The sequence below is a fragment of the Symphalangus syndactylus genome, chromosome 9 (genome assembly GCF_028878055.3).
Source record: "Symphalangus syndactylus isolate Jambi chromosome 9, NHGRI_mSymSyn1-v2.1_pri, whole genome shotgun sequence".
Taxonomy (NCBI): domain Eukaryota; kingdom Metazoa; phylum Chordata; class Mammalia; order Primates; family Hylobatidae; genus Symphalangus; species Symphalangus syndactylus.
The window spans coordinates 34,968,305-34,989,213 of NC_072431.2; the positions used below are offsets into that span (position 1 = coordinate 34,968,305).

Genomic DNA, 20,909 nt, shown 5'->3' on the forward strand with positions numbered 1-20,909 from the left:
AAAACAGAAATCATAGCCTAGATACCGGTCTTGAGCGTCACCGCCCCACTCGCGGTTGTGAGCAAAGCCCTACGGAAGAAACCAATTCCCAGCCTAGACTCTTCAGAGCCCAAGGTCGGGTAGGCGCTGGCCAGGCTGTGTTGTCTGGTTTCCCACCCACTGCCCCAGACTCAGGGCTTTGCCATTGGTCCCCACCTCCTCTCCTCCGGAGTTTTTCTCCAGCTCCCCACCAAGCCACACAAAGTGACTTCTCGGAAACGTTAGCCGATTCTGCTGAGCAGGAAGGGAGGAAAGGGATGATGGGGGCGGGGGTAAGATAAGGCAAGGGCTCTTCTGGCTGCTGGACACACACACACACACACTCACACACACACACGCCCCACCCAATGGATGGCCGTGGATGGCAGGTCGTGCAACCCCCTCCTCCGCCTTCTATTAGCGCATGGTGCAGAGGCTACAGCGTCGCCACCACCGCGCCCCTAGCTGGGTCCCCGCCCTGCGCCGCCCGCAGGAGTGGAGAGAGGGAGGGAGGGAGGGAGCAAGGGGTGGGGACCCGGGCGCGCAGGGAGGAGTGGAGGAGGCAAAGAGGCGCAGCTGCCCTCGGGGAGGCGGGGCTGCTACTTCCCCGGGCGCGCCCTGGCAGGAGCGGCGCAGTCTGCGTGCAGGCGGTCGCCAGCGCTCCTGCTGCGGCTGTCGGCTTTCCAATTCCGCCAGCTCGCCTGAGGCTGGGCTAGCCTGGGTGCCCGTGGCTGCTAGCGGCAGGGGTCCCCTGAGCAACAGGAGCCCAAAGAAAAAGAAGCAGCCCTGAGAGAGCGCCGGGGAAAGAGAGGCCCGCGCCCTCTCCTGGAGCCAGATTCTGCAGGTGCACTGAGTGGGGATGATCGGCGGGCTAGGTTGCAAGTAAGTGCTTTTTTTTGCTGCTTCGGTGGGGAGGGGAGGAGAAGCCCCCGGTCTTTCGCCCGTGCTCGCCTCAACCGCCACACCCACCTGTGTCTATTTTCACATCTCGGTTCTGGAACCCTGTATTACGCCACCTGGAAAGAAGAGAGGGGGAAAAGCTTGACCGGGTGGTTCCAGCAATGGGAGGAAGGAGGGCTGGAAGCGTAGTTATTTCGATGGCTGGGCAGCTCCTGTGCGGTTTTGACTCTGTGGGTTTGCTGCCAGGTTCTGAAACTGTGGAAATGAAGGGTAGCAATGCCTGGTGGTTTACTGTCTTTTATTTCTGTTTACGCTAGCAGAGTTGTTAGATGGACTTCAATTCAAGGGGCAGCTCACATTTTTTACGAGCAAAAAGCGTGTGCTAAATTTCCCATCTGCAAAGCTGAGCGTGCACAACCAGCGTAGCAGATACAACCTGTGGGGACAGAAAAGAGCCCCGCACCCCTTAAGAGCACACAAACACAAATAATTGACAGGACAGCTCTTCCCCTATTTCTCAGCGCAGATGATTTATTTATTTTTTTCGAATAAGCACTTTATAGTGAAATTCAGAAAAGATGCAGAATCCTTTTAACTTTTTAGCGAATTCAACTTGGGAAACTCATTTACTTTTAGGAAAAAATGGATATTTTCGTGCCTTATATTCAAGACAAAAATCAGAACAAGAAACTAGAAACATTAATGCCAGTTTTTGTGATTATAGTAAACATTTCACTCATTATTTTAGTTTTTTTTTTAAGTTGGAGCGTTCATAGATTATATCTACTCTGATGTTAAGAGCAATTTACATGAGAAACTTAGGGGAGTTTTTAAGAAGCTAGTGTCAGTAAGATAAAAGCCAAATCAAAGTAAGCTTTCAAGGAAGTGGTAGCTTGTCAGTTACTGAATAGGAAGTCAGTGTTGGGGGGTTCAATTCTTTTCAGAAACATATTTATTATTCTTTTCTATTTCTTCTTCCCTGTAGACAAGATAAAGATTTTCTCTTTTTCTTTCCTTGTTATTTAAATATATTTTATGATTTTTGCTTTAACATCAATATAAACCTACCTTATATAAACTGCAAACCAAATCCAATTATTAAACTGTTCATTTTATTGAAAATTCTTCAGATTTTTTCCACTATTTAAAAAAGTTTAAACTATAATTTTTTCTTATAATTTATGGTGAGATTTTTAAAAAATTATTGATTAGTTTGAAAGCTAGTCTTATCTGATCCCTATGTTACAAATTTTCATGATTGTTAGACTAGCTTATCAACAACTAAACTCTAGACAAAATATGGTATTTGATGTAAAGAAGACTGTGCCCTCTATTTAGGCAACTGATAGTTTGACTTAAGATAAGTTTTTAAAAATTTTGTAGATGTTTAAAAGGAGGTTTCCTTAAGTAAACCACTGTGCAGTTGTGGGACACAGTGATGTATTTTTACAGTGACTGGATATATGATATGCCTTGATTCCTATGATGCAGGGCTGGGCTCACAGAGTACCTGATGCTTCTACAGAAGAAAGATGAGTCAGGTCTGGCTCTCTGCCAAAGTATCTTGGGCCTCCTGTCCCCTAGGGCCTGCACATAACCATGGGAGCCTTTCTGTTAATGCTTCTGTTTTTACTACCTGTTGCTGTGCTGAGTTTCAGAAGCAAAATAGATAAACAAGTAAATAAATTCAGAAGAGCAATCAGTAGGGTTCTATTTACTTTATTTAATATAATCAACCCACTTTCTCTGTGGCAAGGAAAAAAGTAGAATTTTTCATTTTAAGTTAATAATAAAATCTATTTTTTATCCAATTTCTACTCCTATTAGTTATGCAAAAGAGTGTGAAGTGCTAGCAGGATTTATATGATACTTTTCTAAGACAAGTCATGATCTTATAAAAGAGCTTAAAGTTTATTAATGTAAATGGAACATTCTAGATGTCATAATGATAATAATTTATGACTTTCCCTAAAACTCTGTCTCAGATTCTTCCCTCCCATCTTCATTATCTGAATAAATGCCTTCACCATCCAAGTATTGAAATCACCTTTGATTGCTCCCTTCCTTATTACTCCATTTCAGCCCTTTCCAGCCTGTAAGTAGAACTATCAATCTTATCTCCCAAACTTATTTCTATTTCATCATACATGTCAGATGCCTCTCATTCACCCTCTTTTCTGTATCTACACTGCCACCAAATTAGTTCAGGTCATCATCATAAATTACTTGGAGTCCTGCCACAGCCTCCACATCAATCTCTCCACTTTTGTAATTTTCTCCCCTGCAATTCATTCTCCATACAAAGCAATACCATTCTGTCTCCCCTAACAAACATTGGCTCACAACTGCATTTTAAAAAAAAGAAGAAGAAGAGGAGAAGAAGAAGAAATAAACACAGCAACATAGAGATCAATTAGCAACAACAGTAAATGCCTTTCCTCAGCATATGGTTTACTCTCTGTTCTGCCCCTTCTCTCCAACCTCACCAGAACCTATTCTCTTCTCATTAAAGGTGCTCCTGCCCAGGTGGTGGCTAAAACACGTGAAACAATAGTACTATTTAAGGCCTTTTCAAATGCTGTTCCCAATGCCTGAACTCTATGCATGCTTACTCCTTCTTAAACTTTAAATCTCAACTCGAGGTTTTTTGTTTTGGAAAGATCATTTTTGATCATCTTGTCAAAAGTAGGTTGTCCCCTGTTGGTCTTCATGCTGGAACCTTATTTGTTTCTTTCATAATGCTTGTTACAGCATGTAGGTATTTTGTGAATTTGCATACCAAATACTCCAAGGGAACCCGGACTATGTCTTCATTGTTGACTTAGCTTCCAGAATAGTGCCTGGCATCAAGTAGTAGGGGGTTCGTAGATATTTATATAAATAATAAAGTACAAAAATACGGATTCTTCCAGAATAAAGCATATTAACGCTGGAAACATGAATTTTGTGATTCTATTTATTTTTTATTTGTCAAGCATTTAGAATTTTTACAATATCGTGGTATGATTTTGAGGAGGTAAAATTAAAATATCCTGAGATATATTCTCCCTTTTATCAGTGTGGGTGATAATGTACTTAAAGATAAGTAATTTGTAATGCATTCTTAGAAAGGCAGTGACCACAAATGTATTAAAATATATTTTAAGAAAAAATTGGATTGCATAAACTAATATGGTTTTAGTATAAGTGACTCCAAATCTAAAATGATAACCTTGTTAGGTTTAAATCTGTATCGTCTAACAGAAATTTGAGGGCCAGTCAATAGTCACTGACTATGAACTTAAAATATTCTTTTAAAATAAATATAGATGCTTATGTGAGCTCAGTTGATAGAAATGTAGTCAGACAAGGCTGAGGCCAGAAGTTAGGTTTCCACACAGTCTAAATTGATGTTTGCCCCAGGTACAAAGGGCACATTATCCAAAACTTTGAAGCATTCTCTAAAGAAGGTTCAGAGAGGCAATGTCGGCTTGTCCATGAAGACCCATCACCGTTATTAGAGTGGAAGTAAGGACTGCAAACTTCATGCTCATAAATGATTGTGTCATATTTATACTAGAATTTTACCACACATACACACACACACTCACACACACACACACACACTTTGTATGGTGATTTGCCTCCCCCCTTTATTTTTCAAGACTATACTTAAAGATATTTAACAAACAACTAGTTTTGCTATTAACATTTGGTTAAAAATTTAGCTTTCAGTTAGGTGAAAAACTCTGATTAATAATTTTTTTATGTAGCAAATGGCCAGCCACAGATCTTTGGTAAATAATTTGGTTACCACATTACATCTTGAAGGACTAAATTATTTCACTAATTGTTAGCAGGGATTTTTAAAAATTTGCTCTGAAGAGGGTATATTGTGGATGTTGTATCGGAGGGCATCTGTGTACTAATTGAAGATGGTCCTTCATATTACACATCACAAATTAGCTAATTTATTCTTTACAGAAGTATTATGACATCTTCCTTTAGAACTATGTAGAGTTAGATTACCACTTGAGAGGCAAGGTCATATTAAAATAGATATTATAAAATTGTATAAAAATATTTTATATGAGGATTTATGAGAGCATCCAGAGAATGTGGGTAGAATACTTTTGTGGAATATGAGATAACAATTTTGGTGTCCTGCCATTCTGAAAAATGAAATTTCTTCATTGAAGGTTTCACTTACTCTTTCCTCTCTGCATTGCTGGAAGGAAATGGCTTTAGGCAAAAGAGAAAGCCATCAGCTCTTGGCAGCTAAAGGTGGAATGAAGTTTGGAGGAATGAAACCCTTCTGGGTGGTGAGGAAAAATGCCAGACCATGATAAAGTGGGGAAGGAAGAGGGGAATGCCTTGAACAGTGCCAGTAAGCATAATCTGCCACAGACAAATTTGAATTGACATATGTAGAACTGCATTATTCTATATTTTTTTAGTCCTATAGAGAAAACCGTTCTTTCCACATCTCTTTTTAAAATAACAACTTACTGTAAGCAAAAAAATATGTTGTTATTGTTTCTTTAATACAGGAGATGAAATATCTTTAGATTTTTTTAAAGCAATATAACATGGAGCCAAAAATGCCACATATTATTGTTGAAACCTAACTTTACTTTAACTGTAATTTCCTTGCTATTCATTTTATGATTTCCTTTTGTTATGTGAAGTGTTGGAGAGACTGCTATTACTGATCATAAATTTCTTTAAAATGTCTCCTTGGATTTTTTACAAAGCTTTCTGAATCATTTATCAAAATACAATAAAGCTCTAATTGCAACTAGGATTGTTCACTTGGAAATTTAGAGTGTGTACATTTACAATGTCATTAAGTTAGCATCCTGCCCTGCAATGAATGCCCTTTTTCTTTTTTTTTTCTTCTTCTCTCCTACATCTCATCTTCCAAATGTTTGATATGTACGCCAGTAAGGCAAATTTTAGTCCACTTTTAGGTCAAACTATTACTACAAATAATTGGAAAATTGGGCCTCTAAAGAAAGATAAATAAGATTAGATACATGCATTAAAATATAAGTATTAAAAACATTCCCATAAGATTTTTAATAAAAATTTTATGTGCTATATGCACACCTAGACTCCCTGTATTATCTGATTTTTAAAAAATTTTTGTTTTTTATTTTTTATTTTTTTGAGACGGTGTCTCACTCTATTGCCCAGGCTGGAGTGCAGTGGCGCGATCTTGGCTCACTGCAAGCTCCGCATCCTGGGTTCACACCAGTCTCCTGCCTCAGCCTGCGAGTAGCTGGGACTAGAGGTGCCCACCACCGTGCCTGGCTAATGTTTTTGTATTTTTAGTAGAGACAGGGTTTCACCGTGTTAGCCAGGATGGTCTCAATCTCCTGACCTCGTGATCCGCCCGCCTTGGCTTCCCAAAGTGCTGGGATTACAGGCGTGAGCCACCGCGCTCAGCCCATTATCTAATTATTATTATTACTATTATTACTATTATTATTATTTTAACTGGGGGTAATTTCAGTGGATGTGATATCTGTCAACTTCTACTAGTTGCTCCTACACTATATGTTTTTAAATCCAATGTAATTATTTTAAAAATATGTCATCTTCTTGAGAGTCTATACTTTAGAATTTGAAAAAAGAAGTAAATGTAGATATTCAAATCCATGCAGATGAGTAAAACAGGGAAAAATAAGAAAAATGTTTCATGATAATAAAATACTATATCAGGCACAGCTGGTCACCCCTGCAATCCCATCACTTTGGGAGGGCGAGGCTGGAGGATTGCTTGAGCCAGGAGTTCTAGATCAGCCTGGGCAATAAAAGGAAAATCTGTTTCTACAAAAAAATTAAAATTTATATTTCATACATTGATTTAAACTCTACTAAATGACTATTCTTTCAAGTCCAATAGACAGTGTATCTTTTAGGGCTCAGAGTAAAGACAATTTATTAAGGACATTTTGAATAGGATGAATTAAATGCTTTATTGGTAAGTGATGCCTTTATCTGAGTGATTCCTTCTAGGTAAATATTATGGGACCAATCTTTGTAAATGATCATTTCATGGAACAAAACATGATAAAGTCAAAGTGATGAATTTGTTTCCCTCTTAACAAAATAAGTATTCTTGTTACCCCATGTACAAACTTGGCTCATGGTAATTCAGGTAGGAAAAAGGGAAGTGGCCTTATAAGTGATCCCTTATTCCCAGGGATCAACCGGGAATAAGGTTCTTATAATCCCATGAGATCAGCTGACAGACTTTTAGGAATGAACACTTGTAGAACAGCTAGGCAGAGAAGTGCCTTTCAAAATTTATATTACATCTCTACTATATTTCAGACTGTAAAATATTTTTATAAAGTGTTAAAAGCATAGATAAATAAATTTGAGTTCAAATTAGTATAGTGAAAGAAAGTTTATTTTTCCCAAATATTTGCTTTACTCAGTACATGGTCTTAGTCAAATATTAATTTCTTAAATATTGCTTTCCTTGTAAATTAGTAGTATTTACTTCTAAGGACTATATTATATATATAGTATATTATATGCTAGGAGATATATATGTATATACATCGTAATTTGTTTTTTCCAAAACAGCCACTTTAATATCTTACACATGATAAGTAGATATGAGTAGATGTTCAATAATGGTATCTAGACATTTAATAACTTAGAATATTATAATCAAAATGCATTCTTTTTTTTTTTTTTTTTTTTTTTTTTGAGACCGAGTTTCACTCTTGTTGCCCAGGCTGGAGTGCAAATGGTGCAAACTTGGCTCACTGCAACCTCCGCCTCCCAGGTTCAAGCAATTCTCCTGCCTCAGCCTCCCAAGTAGCCGGGATTACAGGCATGCGCCACCACGCCTGGCTAATTTTGTATTTTTAGTAGAGATAGGATTTCACCATGTAGGCCAGGCTGGTCTTGAACTCCTGAGCTCAGGTGATCTGCCCACCTAGGCCCCCCAAAGTGCTTGGATTATAGGCGTGAGCCACCATGCCCAGCCTCTTTTTTTTTTTTTTTTTTTTTAGTTAAGTTTCACAGTACATTTGCAGGATGTACAGGTTTTTTACATAGGTAAAAGTGTGCCGGTTTCACTCTGTTGCCCAGGCTGGAGTGCAGTGGTGCGATCTTGGCTCACTGCAACCTCTGCCTCCTAGATTCAAGCGATTCTCCTGCCTCAGCCTCCTAAGTAGCTGGGATTACAGGCATATACCACCATGCCCGGCTAATTTTGTAGTTTTAGTAGAGATGGGGTTTCACCATGTTGGCCAGGCTAGTCTCGAATTCCTGACCTCAGGTGATCTGCCCACCTCGGCCACCCAAAGTGTTGGGATTACAGGTGTGAGCCACTGTGCAAGGCCAGCAATTATGCTGTTATAAGGAAAAATGCATATGGAAAAGTTTACATCTTACTAACATTACTGATAACATTGTTGTAACAGTCTTATGTATGGACGTCTCCTTAATGCTAACTGAGCAGTTTGTTAAGGGATTTTCATATGCTCCGTTTAAATCCTCATGACCACCATTTTAGGTGGGAACACTAAGGCTCAGAAATTACCTAACCTTTCTAAAGACTCACAGTCGTTACTAAACTTGAATAACATACACATTTCTTTTATAGGAAAGAAATCTTATATATTCCAAGAATACGTTTGCACACACTCCACACAGATACACCTGGTGGTTACGCTACCAAGCATTCTATCAAATATGTTTAACCCTTAATGGAGCTAAAATAAAATTACATTTGCAATCAAACATACTAAATCATGTAATTACAGTTAATAGAAAACAACAAAAAAAGAAAGATGGAAGACTGTTTCAATTTTTGTCTTGAATACCAACTCCTGAGGGGTATATTGTGTTAAGTCAAAATAGAGATTTTGGTGGAAGTTTGAAGACATTATGAAAAGAGTACCTATGCATTTAAAGTGTTTTTGAAGTTGTTTTGTAGGTTAAATGACTTCACTTTCCTGGTCTAGGAGTATTATTGCACTACTGTGACTTGACTTTGCTATGATTCGCATATTTTGTTTTAACATTAAGAAATTGAAATGGGAAAAAGGCCTTCCCCAAGGTAGAAAAGATTTGAAAAAGGAGGAATGGTGTAATTAAAAGGGAAATATGTATAAAATGTCTAGGGTGGGCCAGGCGTGGTGGCTCACGTCCATAATCCAGCACTTTGGAAGGCTGAGGCAGGCGGATCACTTGAGGTCAGGAGTTCGAGACCATCCTGGCCAACATAGTGAAACCCCATCTCTACTAAAAAAAAATACGAAAAGTATCCAGCCATGGTGGCCGGCACCTGAAGTCCCAGCTGCTCGGGAGGCTGAGGCAGGAGAATTGCCTGAACCTGGGAGGTGGAGGTTGCAGTGAGCTGAGATCGAGCCACTGCACTCCTGCCTGGGCAACAGAGCAAGACTCAGTCTCAAGAAAATAAAAAAAATAAAAAAAATGTCTAGGGTGAAGTTTCTTCTGAAATGGAGAAGAAACAGGGAATGAAGCTACACACATTGAGATCCTGGAGCTAGGGGATGGAGAAGTATGAAAAGCAAAGTGATTTTGTGCAGGATAAGATGGCGGTGTTCACTGAAAGTATTTATATATATTGGAAAATAAAAATTTAGATATTCTATATTGGAGGAGTACAAATATTTAGAGCATCACAAATTGATACACACAAATGAAACCTAAATCACAGTACTTATTGTCACAAAGACTCAATTATCTATGTCAGTTAAATTGTCTAACATCAATAATTCAAGAAGTTGACTTTTAAAGGTTTTAAAACATTTTTGGAAAACTAATTTATTTTACATTATGTTTATAATAATTTTTGCATGCAATTTTTCTCAATATCTATTATCCACTTAGATACTGTATTTTGGGATATAAAAACCATGGGAAATTTGGCCCTTGAGTTCTATGATATATCTCAATCTATTTTAGTGATTTGTGGATTGGTAGCTTATCCTCTAAATTAAGTGGTTAAGGTTTTATCAACACTGCAATGAGATAATCATCTCACACCTGTTAAGATGGCTGTTATAAAAAAGTGAAAAGTGTTGTTGAGAATGTCAAGAAAATGAAACCATTGTCCACTGTTGGTGGGAATGTATAATAGTGTAGCTGCTATGGAAAATAATATGGAAGTTCCTCAAAAAATTAAAAATAGAACTACCATATGATCCAGTAATTGAAATCAGGATCTCAAAGAGATATATATGCACTTCTGTGTTCATTGCAGCATTATTCACATAGCAAAAATATGAAAACAACCCAAATGATCATCAACAGATGAAAGAGTAAAGAAAATGTGGTCCGTATATAAAATAGAATATTATCTAGCCTTAAAAAAAGAAGGAAATCTTACTATTTGTGACAGCATGCATGGACCTAGAAGAGACATGCTAAGTGAAATAAGTAAAAGGACACAGAAAACTTTTGGCAGTGACAGATATGCTTAACAGGTAGACTGGCAGATAAGAGAAAACAAAGTTAAAGCTGAAATTTCCAACTGATTTATCTTAGCCTAGTGATAATCATTAGATCCGGTCTATTGGCCTCCAAAATGTGTAGGTCAGGAGTTGGCATCCAAGTCGGTATTGGTGCCGTTGAGGTTTGCAGGGAGGGAAGACCTGGCAGAGATCCCACGGGCGGTGGTAAGTGGCTGCTGAGTCCCTCCAGGCCAGCTCCAAGAACTGGCAACCTCACTCCTCAGCATTCATACTCTTCCTGGAATTTAAAAGCAATTCCTTCTTTCCTTCCCTCTTTCTTTTTTCCCTCTCTTCCTTCTTCATAAAGTTTTTATTGTAGACACCAGATACAGCAATGAACAACACATGGAGATGTGAAGCCAATTTTAAGAGATAATGAATAGATAAATATTCGCCACTATCCAGCATTGTACCATACAATATGCTGTGAAAAACAATAAAACCGGACAGAGAATTGAGAGAAGGAGGTATTATTTAAAGTGGTGTGAAAAATTTTATACAGGGGTATTTGAGTAGAGACATGAAGTAAATGAAAAAGTAAAGGAGCCAGCTAAACAACTAAAGAATCATTCTAGTCACAAAAAAACAGCAATTGCAAAAGCCCTAAGGCTTATTTGATGTATTTAAGGAGAAGCAAGAAAGCCAGTGTGGTTGAAATACAGAGAGCAAGGTTGAAAGCAGAAGATGAGGGTTTTTCTTGATTTTGTAGGGATTACTAACCTGCGTTGAGGGCTGTGTGATAAACCAATGCTAAAATTACCAGCATGGGTACAGCTTTGGAAAGGGATGAGTGTGCTCTTTTTTAACTGGATCTCTTTCTGGACGTGGGTAACACAAAATCAGGAAAAATGTTTGAGAAGTCTCTAATTTCTATACAAAAATAATGTTTTTGTCTTTTTTTGTGATTTAGATGTAAATGTTTATGTACATGCATGTATATGTATTTATGTATTGATTTACTATTTATGTATATGTAAATGTATTTATATTTAAATGTTCTATGTTCTCTTCCTGTCTGTAATGGATTGGATTCTTGGAACCTCTTACTATTTGGGGCAGGGGGCAGGGCTAATAAGACAAAGATGACAATTGAGAGTAACTTTAAATGTTTACATTTTGGAAACTTAAACAATGGTGGGAGTACAGTAATATTTTGTATATTTTGATCAATTTTTATGTTCATTATATGATTATTTCTCATGAAATAGTGGTACTGCATAGATATAAATGACTACTACCTAGCAAAACAGATACCAAGGAGACACCGCATGTTGTCAGGGTTGACCCGTTGCTAACTGCTGTGATTTTGTTCTCCTACTGACTCTTTCTGCCTTACAGATCACAAAACATGCTAGTGAATTTAAAAATATATATTTTGGTAAAATATATATAACAAAATTTACCATTTTAACCATTTCAAATGTACGATTTAGAGGCATTAAGCACATTCATGTTGTACACGATCACCACCATCCATCTTCAGAACATTTTCATCATTCCAAACAAAAACTCGGTAACTATTAAACAATGACTCCACACTCCTCTCTTCCCCTATCACCCGGTAACCACTATTCTACTTTCTCTATGAATGTGGCTATTCTAGGTACCTCATATAAGTGGAACCCTGCAGCATTTGTGTTTTCATGTCTGGCTTATTTCACTTAGCATAATGTTTTCAAGGTTCATCCAGGTCATAGCATATATCAGAATTTTATTCATTTTAAGACTGTGTAGTATTTTGTTGTGCATATATACCACATTTTGTTTATCTGTTCATCTGTTGATAGACATTTGGGTTGTTTTCACTTTTTGGTACTGTGATTAGTGCTGCTATGAACATTGGTGTACAGATAACTATGTGAGTCCCTTCTATTAACTGTTTAGGATACATACCCTAAAGTAGAATTGCTGGATCGTGTGATAGTTCTGTTTAATTTTTTGAGGAACCACCACAGTGTTTTCCACAGCAGCTGCACTATTTTATATTCCTATCAGCAGTGCACAAGGGTTACAATTTCTCCACACCCTTGTCAATGTTTCTTTTCCTTTTTTTTTCTTTAACAATAACCATCCGACCAAGTGTGAAGTGATATTTTATTGTGGTTTTGATTTGCATTTCCCAAATGATCAGTGATGTTGAGCATCTTTCCATGTACTGATTGACCTTTCTTTGGAGAAATGTCTTTTCATACCCTTTGTTCATTTTTAATCTGCTTGTTTATTTTTTGTTGAGGAGTAGGAATTTTTTACATATTGCCAATGTTAATCCCTTATCAGATATATGATTTGCAATTATTTTCTCCCATTATATGGATTGCCTTTTCACTTTCTGGTAGTGTTCTTTGATGCACAACAGTTTTAATTTTGACAAAATCCAATTCAGCTCCTTTTCTCTTTTGTTGACCACGCTTTTGGTTCCATGTCCACGTGTCAAATCTAATGTCTCAAAGATTTTTCCCTATGATATTTTCTTAGAATTTTACAGTTGTAACTCTGATGTTTAGGTCTGTGATTCATTGGTGATTTTTAAAACATTCCTATATAAGTCATAGACTCTAAGAGAGTTTCCAGCTTTCCCATACCCATGGTCCCCAGAGATCTGGTTTTTAGTCTGAATGTGCCTTACTCTGAACATGTGCCTTCCTTTTCAAGAACTCCCATTTCATTTTGTTTTGTTCTGTTTTTTCTTTTATGCCAGTATTAAAATTTTTGAGTTGTTGTATAAATATACTAGCAATTTAGGGGAATTCCTGATGGGAAAGTATATCCTCGCCTAGCTAGTTAATGAATTGAGGGATCCTTCATTTTCCAATCCTAGATATGATTAAATCAAACAAGGATTCATTGTGCTGTAGTTGTAATCCACATAGACCCTTTTACAATGCTTTGCACAGAGAAGGTGCTTAATACTTGAGTAAACAAATTGAATTAATGAGTAAAAAAGAAAAGCTATCTTGTTTTCTCAACGGTCGGGTAGATCAATGATTTCTACTATTTTAGAATCTTAGATTTATTTTAATAAAGCAAGTTCAAAAATCTCTCTCCGTTAATTTTTAGTAAAGTCACTTAGTTTTCACTCAGTTTTGTTAAAGTGTTTTCAGAAGAATTTGTTACTGAAACCTGAAGTTTTAAGGTTAGCGTTTATACCATAGATATTTCTTGTTTTTAGACAATCCTTGTGGAGGTTAAGTCCCCTAGGCAATACCTTTTCCCATTGGGGAGTTACAAGCAAATGAAAAATGGTGACTATTTATGGAAACTCCAGGTCATTAAGTAAATTTTGCATTTTCATGAAAATATGACATATGGACATTTAAGAAAATGAACAGGTCAATTCATCAATTAGAATAATAAAAAGAAGTCTGTAAATAAAAGTTAAGCACCTTTGTCATTGAATTGTTGTGAACCGTTTTTGCCTAAGCACTTGCTTTATCTCAGAATCCAAGCCTCCTGGTCAAAGTTATATTCCTAATAAATTTAATAATTTTTAAATAATAATTTAATAATTTTAATTCCTTCTGGAATATAAATTTGATCAGGAGTCTTGGATTCTGAGATAAAGCAAATGTTTAGGCAAAACACTTCCTTCTGCAATATAAATTTGAGGAAGGATAGGAATTATTTTCTTCCTATTCATTTGTTATCCTGTGATCGCTATCTAATTTGGAATATTCTTCATGACTCCAATCCTGTTTATATCTGTGAGGTTCTGAAAATTCTGCCCCAAAATGGCAGAAAGTAAGAAATACTATCATACATTTAATTCACCCTTAAAAAAATAGCCATACCCTTTATCTTTGAATATATTTTAAACAACAACAACTGAAAGAGAACGCATTTTAAACAATATCACATGAGTTTCATCATATTCCCAGATTATGGTGAGGGTTACTAGATACCTTGCCATAATCACAGCCTTTAGTTCCAAGAGAGAGCAGAGAAATAAGAAACACAGGAAGTCATATCTATGAACATGTTAGTTTGCAAAAGGTTTGTTAGTAAACTCATGTTATTTATACTGTAGTACTTTACCATCTCCAGATGAATTTCCACTAAATAAACTGTTCCTTTAGACTCCTAAAACCAGATTACCCCCTTCCTTTGCTAATATAGATCCTCAAAGAATGTCTTCATCAAAAATCTTATGAGTAGATGTCACTAGTTTTGGCAATGTCCACAAATGTTCCAAAGAATACTTTGGCATGCATGCTTCTTAACTCACTTATTTTGATATTGAATTAAAGGGCTTTTAACAATTCCTGCCCCATCAGGAATATTTCATCAGCAGCTGTTACTGTGCTTGGATTTTTCCTTCTTGAATGAATACCTAGTCTTTTCTCACTTTAGCATTAAGTTCTGAAGCATCTGCTGCTAATGAAAACTCCTCTGACCCATGCTAGAGCATTTTCAGTTTTTTAAAAAAAACAATGTTCCTTGTATCTTGCTGGCTATTGCCTAAGCTCATTATTTTAAACTTTTGCATAATTCTGCTCAGTCCTAGAGGGTCATCATTACTGTCAATGATTAACCTTTTATGCACTTGCCACATTTATTATTTTCTTACTTTCGATTATTTTATTATTTTTCTTTGGTTCCCATGATATTCCAGTGTTTTTGTTATTAAATCTTTCAACATTCTCGGTGTGTTCAGTATATTCACATTTATCAAACCTGATGGATTTAAGAATTTACATAACCTTAAAAGCAAGGCCCACATCCTGTAGGCACTGAATGAACTAGTGAACTTTGTATTGGCAGGACTAAAATGGCTGTGTGTGGCTGGTAGAAAGCAATGTAGTCTTGGTTTTGCTATAAGCATACATTTTAGTCTTTAAAATATTCTGAGTTGAAAGCTCCTTAAGAAGAAAAGGTTTTGTATATGCAATACAAAAGCTTTTCTGTTACAAAGTAAGCAAATATATTCTCGATCCCAAGAACATTAGCTTTAGGTGTACAAAATCAACTTAGAAGAAAATTGCTAAAATCACTAACAATAACAGTTACAATGTATTGCACACTTAAAGTGTAACAGGAAATGTGCTAAGTGATTAAAATTCAGTGTCTAATTTTTTCCACTAAAATAACCTTATAGAATTATCATTTTCAGCTCTGTTTTGCTATATAAGAACTGAGCTTTAGAGAAGTTAATTAAATTCCCCAAGGACATAAGCTAGTAAGCAGTAGAGATGGGATGTGAACCCATGTCTCTCTCACTCTGGAGCCATGAATTTAACAACTGGGTTATGCTGTCTTACTATTTTATTGCAGATCTATATTTTAAATTAAAGCCATAAACATGTTTGGCAAGATAAAACATAGGTAACAAATATACTCCACATAAGATTTTCGTAAGGTTTTGTGTTTATTGGCCAACTCATGGCTTATTATTAAAAATTTCAGTTTTTATAGGGAAGAAGGATAATAATCTTGCTGTTATTTATTTAGCCTAGGCACTGTGGTAGGCACTTTACCAAAACTATTTCTATTCTACGTGATAACTTTATAAGACAGATATACTTCTCTCTTTCATTTATGGGTAATTTGCATAATGCTGCAGAGCTAATTATATGGAATAAGCAGGAAATTCAAACCTAAGTCTGCCTGGCGCCAAAGTTATTACTATGCACTGTCTCCTAAATCATGTTGTTGTTTTGAGGGAAGTGGATACATGTATAATAATACTGGAAATACATTTTCTCTCTAATTATTTAAATAAGGGTATAGAAACTGTTCTGCAGCCATAAGTCTGTGATAATTTTGTGCTCTCACTAAAGTCTTAACTAACAGAGAGATGGGATTTAGTGTGAACTAAGAAGTATTTTCTGTCTTCCTTTATACATGCTGTATAGATAAGACTTCATGAATTTTTTAGTAAAATGTTCAGATATACCAGCAAATATTGACACTAATCTTAAGTTTTCCCAGGGTAATATACTTCTTAAGATTATAAACTTTCATTTCTTATAAATTTGAGGAACACTGTATTTTAAAAGGCTATACATAAGACTAACTTCTATCTTAATAATAAAATAATAAATAATGTATAATATAAATGATTATTACAGGGTATTATGAAATACCCAAATCACAATATTTTAATAATCATAGAATTTAGAAATAAGTCCCTATCCGTTGTCTGAATATAAAATTATTGCATATACAGCTTAATTTGTTTTGCATACCAGTTGTTCAAATATTATAAAATGCCATAAATTTGAACGATTTTAGGACACGAAATATTGAACTACTCTTGTTGAAGTTATTAAACTGGTTTGCCATCTACCAAATTAAGCATTTCTAAGAAATAATAATTATTTTCAGAATTTATTTACATGATTAACATAATGTTACTTATGAAAGATGCAATGGTAAGATTTCAGCAATCAGGCCAGTATTTAATGAAAAGTATTTGGTTTCATACACATTGATACACTTAACATTAGAGGCTTTAAAATGAGTAGCCAGCCTGCCTGTTTTTCTTGTGATATTATACTTGGCATATTTTGTTTTTATAATCTAAAGAAGAGGTATTAAGAAAGGAGTCAGAGTGCTTACCGTTGGCAGTTCCTTTTAACCTTTCAAGTTAATTTATAAAGATATTGCAATCCCAATGAAAATAAAAACAGAAATTTTCCCATTTGGAATTAGATAATCTGAGTCTAGTTGGGAAATTGTACACACATAAAAGAGTAATATCTAATAACACCAACACTAATACATAATGTTATTTTATGCAAATAGGGTGATTAAAATAGTATGGTGTCCTAAATAGATAGTTCACTGGAAGAAAATATGATATCCAGAAATAGACATAATTACATATGAGAATTATAAAGGTAGCATCTTAAATAGGTTGAAAGAAATATTATTTAATAGTTATCATTGGGACACCTGGGTAGTCATGTGGATAAAGATAAATTCAGATTATTACTTTGCCACCTAACCCAAGATACATTTTAGTGGAATCAAATATTTAAAATAACATACAAACCACAAAACTGCTAGAAGAAAACATGGGAAGGTTTTGTTTTCTTTTTTCTTTTCACCTGAGATGGATAATATATCAATGTCATTACAAGGTTTGAGGGAGGAATATCTCACACATGCATGTGAAAACCCAGTCATCACACTTATGAACTACAAAGGATCCAAGAATTCTTTCAAAATCTTGAAGTAGAAATTATTTTCTAAGATAATATAAAACACAAGAGCCACTGGAGAAAGGATTGGTGAATTCAATTTAATTAAAATGTAGATGCTTTTAAAAGATAAACTACCATAAACCAAAAGAAACAAAAACAGCAAACTTACAAAAATATTTGTATTGTATACCACAGAAAAAAAGCCAATTTTATTATTTTGTTAAGAGTTCCTAAATTAATAAAATACTGATAGTCTATTAAAAAAGTGGACAAGACTACATACAGACAGAGCACAGAAAAAAAAGCACAAATGGCATCTGAGGATATGAAAAGATCCCTGACCTCACTCACAAAAGAAAATGCAAACAAAAAGGATAAGAATTAAGAAGTTTTCAGCTGGGTGTGGTGGCTCATGTTTGTGATCCCAGCACTTTGGGAAGCTGAGATGGGTGGATCACATGAGGTCAGGAGTCGGAGACCAGCCTGGCCAACATGGTGAAAACCTGTCTCTACTAAAGGTACAAAAATCAACTGGGTGTGGTGGTGGGCACCTCTAATCCTAGCTACTCAGGAGGCTGAGGCAGGAGAACTGCTCGAACCCGGGAGGCAGATGTTGCAGTGAGCCAAGATCACGCCAAGGCACTCCAGCCTGGGCAATGAGATAGCAACTCCGTCTCAAAATAAATAAATAAATAAATAAATAAATAAATAAATAAATAAATAAATAAAAGTTTTATTCCCCACTTATTAGGCTCACAAAGATGAAAAAAATATTATGAAATACTTTATTGAAGGTATGTGCAAACAATCCCTGACACATTGTTTGGGGAGAGCATGGATTGGTAGGCCTTTATGAAGGAGTTACCAATATACCAATAACCTCCTCAGTAGCTTCAAAAGGCGGCATCTTTCCCTGTTTGGCATTGGAGACCCAATACAAGAAATGGGAAAGTGAGCATCAAGCAATGCAAGTTTATTCGATGGCCAAAGAATGGAGAAGTGCAAGTGTGGCTCACAAGTCAACTTCTTGACTAGTGAGGAGTGAGGAAATTGAAATAGAAAGTATCTCTAACGAAGAAGTTGGTCATTAAAAGTGAGGGGAGGAATGTTCATGTCTTTTCCAGAAATAGGTGGTGAACTTCTTGGAACCAGAGTGCTGCCTTCCTTTTTGTCCTTTTATGGCTTCTGCTGGTCATTGTCATGGCAATTATCAACTGTCATGGCACTGATGGGGGTGTCATTTAGCATGAAAATGAGATTATAATGATGCCTGAGGTCTTCTTGAGGTCCTTTAGTCAGCTATCTTGGTTCTAAGCAATCTCAGCTGGTCTGGTTACAAATGGAACATTTTACCTGTTTCTCAAAGATAAGCAGAGTTAGGGTAGGATTGAAATTCAGCTATGGCCCTGTAGGCATTACACTAGGTAACAAAAGAGAATTCGGCAATATTTTATTATGGCAAATTAAAAACGCATATACAATTATGACTCAGCAATTTCACTCTGAAGCATTTGTCTTACAAATAAAATACCATACTGTGAAACTATTCATGAAAATGTCCTCACTTATAAGTGAGAGCTAAATGATGAGAACATGTGGACACATAGGTGGGAACAACACACACTGGGGCCCATTGGAGGGTGGAGGGTGGCAGGAGGGAGGGGATCAGGAAAAATAGCTAATGAGTACTTGGCTTAAGACCTTCGTGATGAAATAACCTGTAGAATAAAACCCCGTAACACAAGTTTACCTGTGTAACAAACCTGTGCATATACCCCTGAACGTAAAATAAAAGTTACAAAAAGAAAAGAACCCACAAAAGAGTAGGTTAAAAAAAGAAAAAAACTAATCATGAGAAGATAATTATTGTAGCTTTGGGAAACAACCTAAGTGTTCTACAGTGTGGGAATGACTAAATAATTTGGGTACAGCTGTACAATAGGACTTTATGAAGCTGCTATAAAAAGAAGTAGCTTTATACATACTGATAGAGAAAGATTTCCAAGTCTGATTTTTAAGTGACGAAGGAAGGTATGAAACGATGTCTATACAGGGTATTATTCGCATGAAAAGAAAAATGAGTAGATGTATACATGCTGATGAAACCACATGGATGGATACACAAGGAGTTAGTACTGTGGTTGTCCACAGGGCAGGAATTTGGATGGCTGGGAAACGTCGGAGAGTGAGAGAATTATTTTTCATTATACATACTTTTGAGTTTTGTGGCTAAATTTATTCTTCAAAAATAAATATAAGAATGCCATTTATGGGAAAAAAAATGGGAGTCATAAACCTGCAATTTGGACCTAACTTTTCAACTTAAAAATGTTCTGTTCTTGGAGGTATTAACTGCTCTGATGCTTAGGATGATAATCAAATAATAGTTCCTCTAAAATATGTCTGGAATGAACTTGAATGAATGAATGAATGTTTTTTGCAAACCATTATGTGTGTAAAAATGTAGAGTATTAATATAAGTTTTATTTAGAATAGAGTCATCTGCATTAAAGAAACTTCATTATACAAAAATCTAAACAAAAAAATGTTGTACAGTAGCTCTGAGGAGGTGGATGACCCAAACACTGAGAAAAGAGAAGAGGCAGAGGCTGAGCAGGACAGTTCAATTTGAAGTAAAGCAGCAGCCTCACCCAGCCTCAGACAAGACTCCAGGGACTGTGTAAAAAAACCTCATTTTGGCCAGGCGCGGTGGCTCACGCCTGTAATCCCAGCTCTTCGGGAGGCCAAGGCAGGCAGATCACAAGGTCAAGAGATCAAGACCATCCTGGCCTTGATCTCTACTGTCTCTACTAAAAATACAAAAATTAGCTGGGCGTGGTGGTGCGCACCATTAGTCCCAGCTACTCAGGAGGCTGAGGCAGGAGAATCACTTGAATCCAGGAGGCAGAGGTTACAGTGAGCTGAGATCACACCACTGCACTCCAGACTGAGACTCTGTCAAAAAAAAAATCTCATTTCTAGGCCTGTGTTTCCCAGAAATATGTCATGAAAATAAAACTCTGCCCTCCCAATGGGAAAACATATATATGCACAAAAAGGTAAATATTTTTAATGTTAAAGTTACTGCATAATTCCTTTAAAGAGTAATTATATATTTCTATTCATTTTTGAAAACCAGTTTTAGTAAAGACAAAATTAGAAGATGACAAACTGACAAAGGAAAAAAAAGAAATTTTCGTGAAAAGGTATCAATATCCTTAGTGTGTGCACACACACACACACAGTCCCTTAGCAAAGAAGAAAATAATGAATATTTCAATATAAAAATGATCAAGAGACTAAAGAGACTGACCAAAGAACTAGAAATGTTTCACGAAATTCACATTTTAGATAAAAACGTTTTAAA

The 20,909-nt window shown here is 36.3% G+C and overlaps 1 protein-coding gene and 1 non-coding gene across 4 annotated transcripts in view; one reads left to right on the top strand and one right to left on the bottom strand.

Annotated features, from left to right (window-relative positions):
- Positions 1-652: 652 nt before the first annotated feature.
- Positions 653-20,909, top strand: part of SCN9A (sodium voltage-gated channel alpha subunit 9) — a 179,577-nt gene continuing 159,320 nt past the window's right edge. For 2 of the 3 annotated variants that reach the window (XM_055291909.1, XM_055291910.2), the window contains exon 1: positions 653-900. The gene's annotated coding sequence lies outside the window, so the exon portion shown is untranslated. The remainder of the gene's footprint in view (positions 901-20,909) is intronic. The other variant, XM_055291911.2, reaches the window with a different exon arrangement.
- Positions 17,446-17,548, bottom strand: LOC129490934 (small nucleolar RNA U13). Its single transcript, XR_008660400.1, has one exon. It is a non-coding gene; the product is annotated as a small nucleolar RNA U13 (small nucleolar RNA).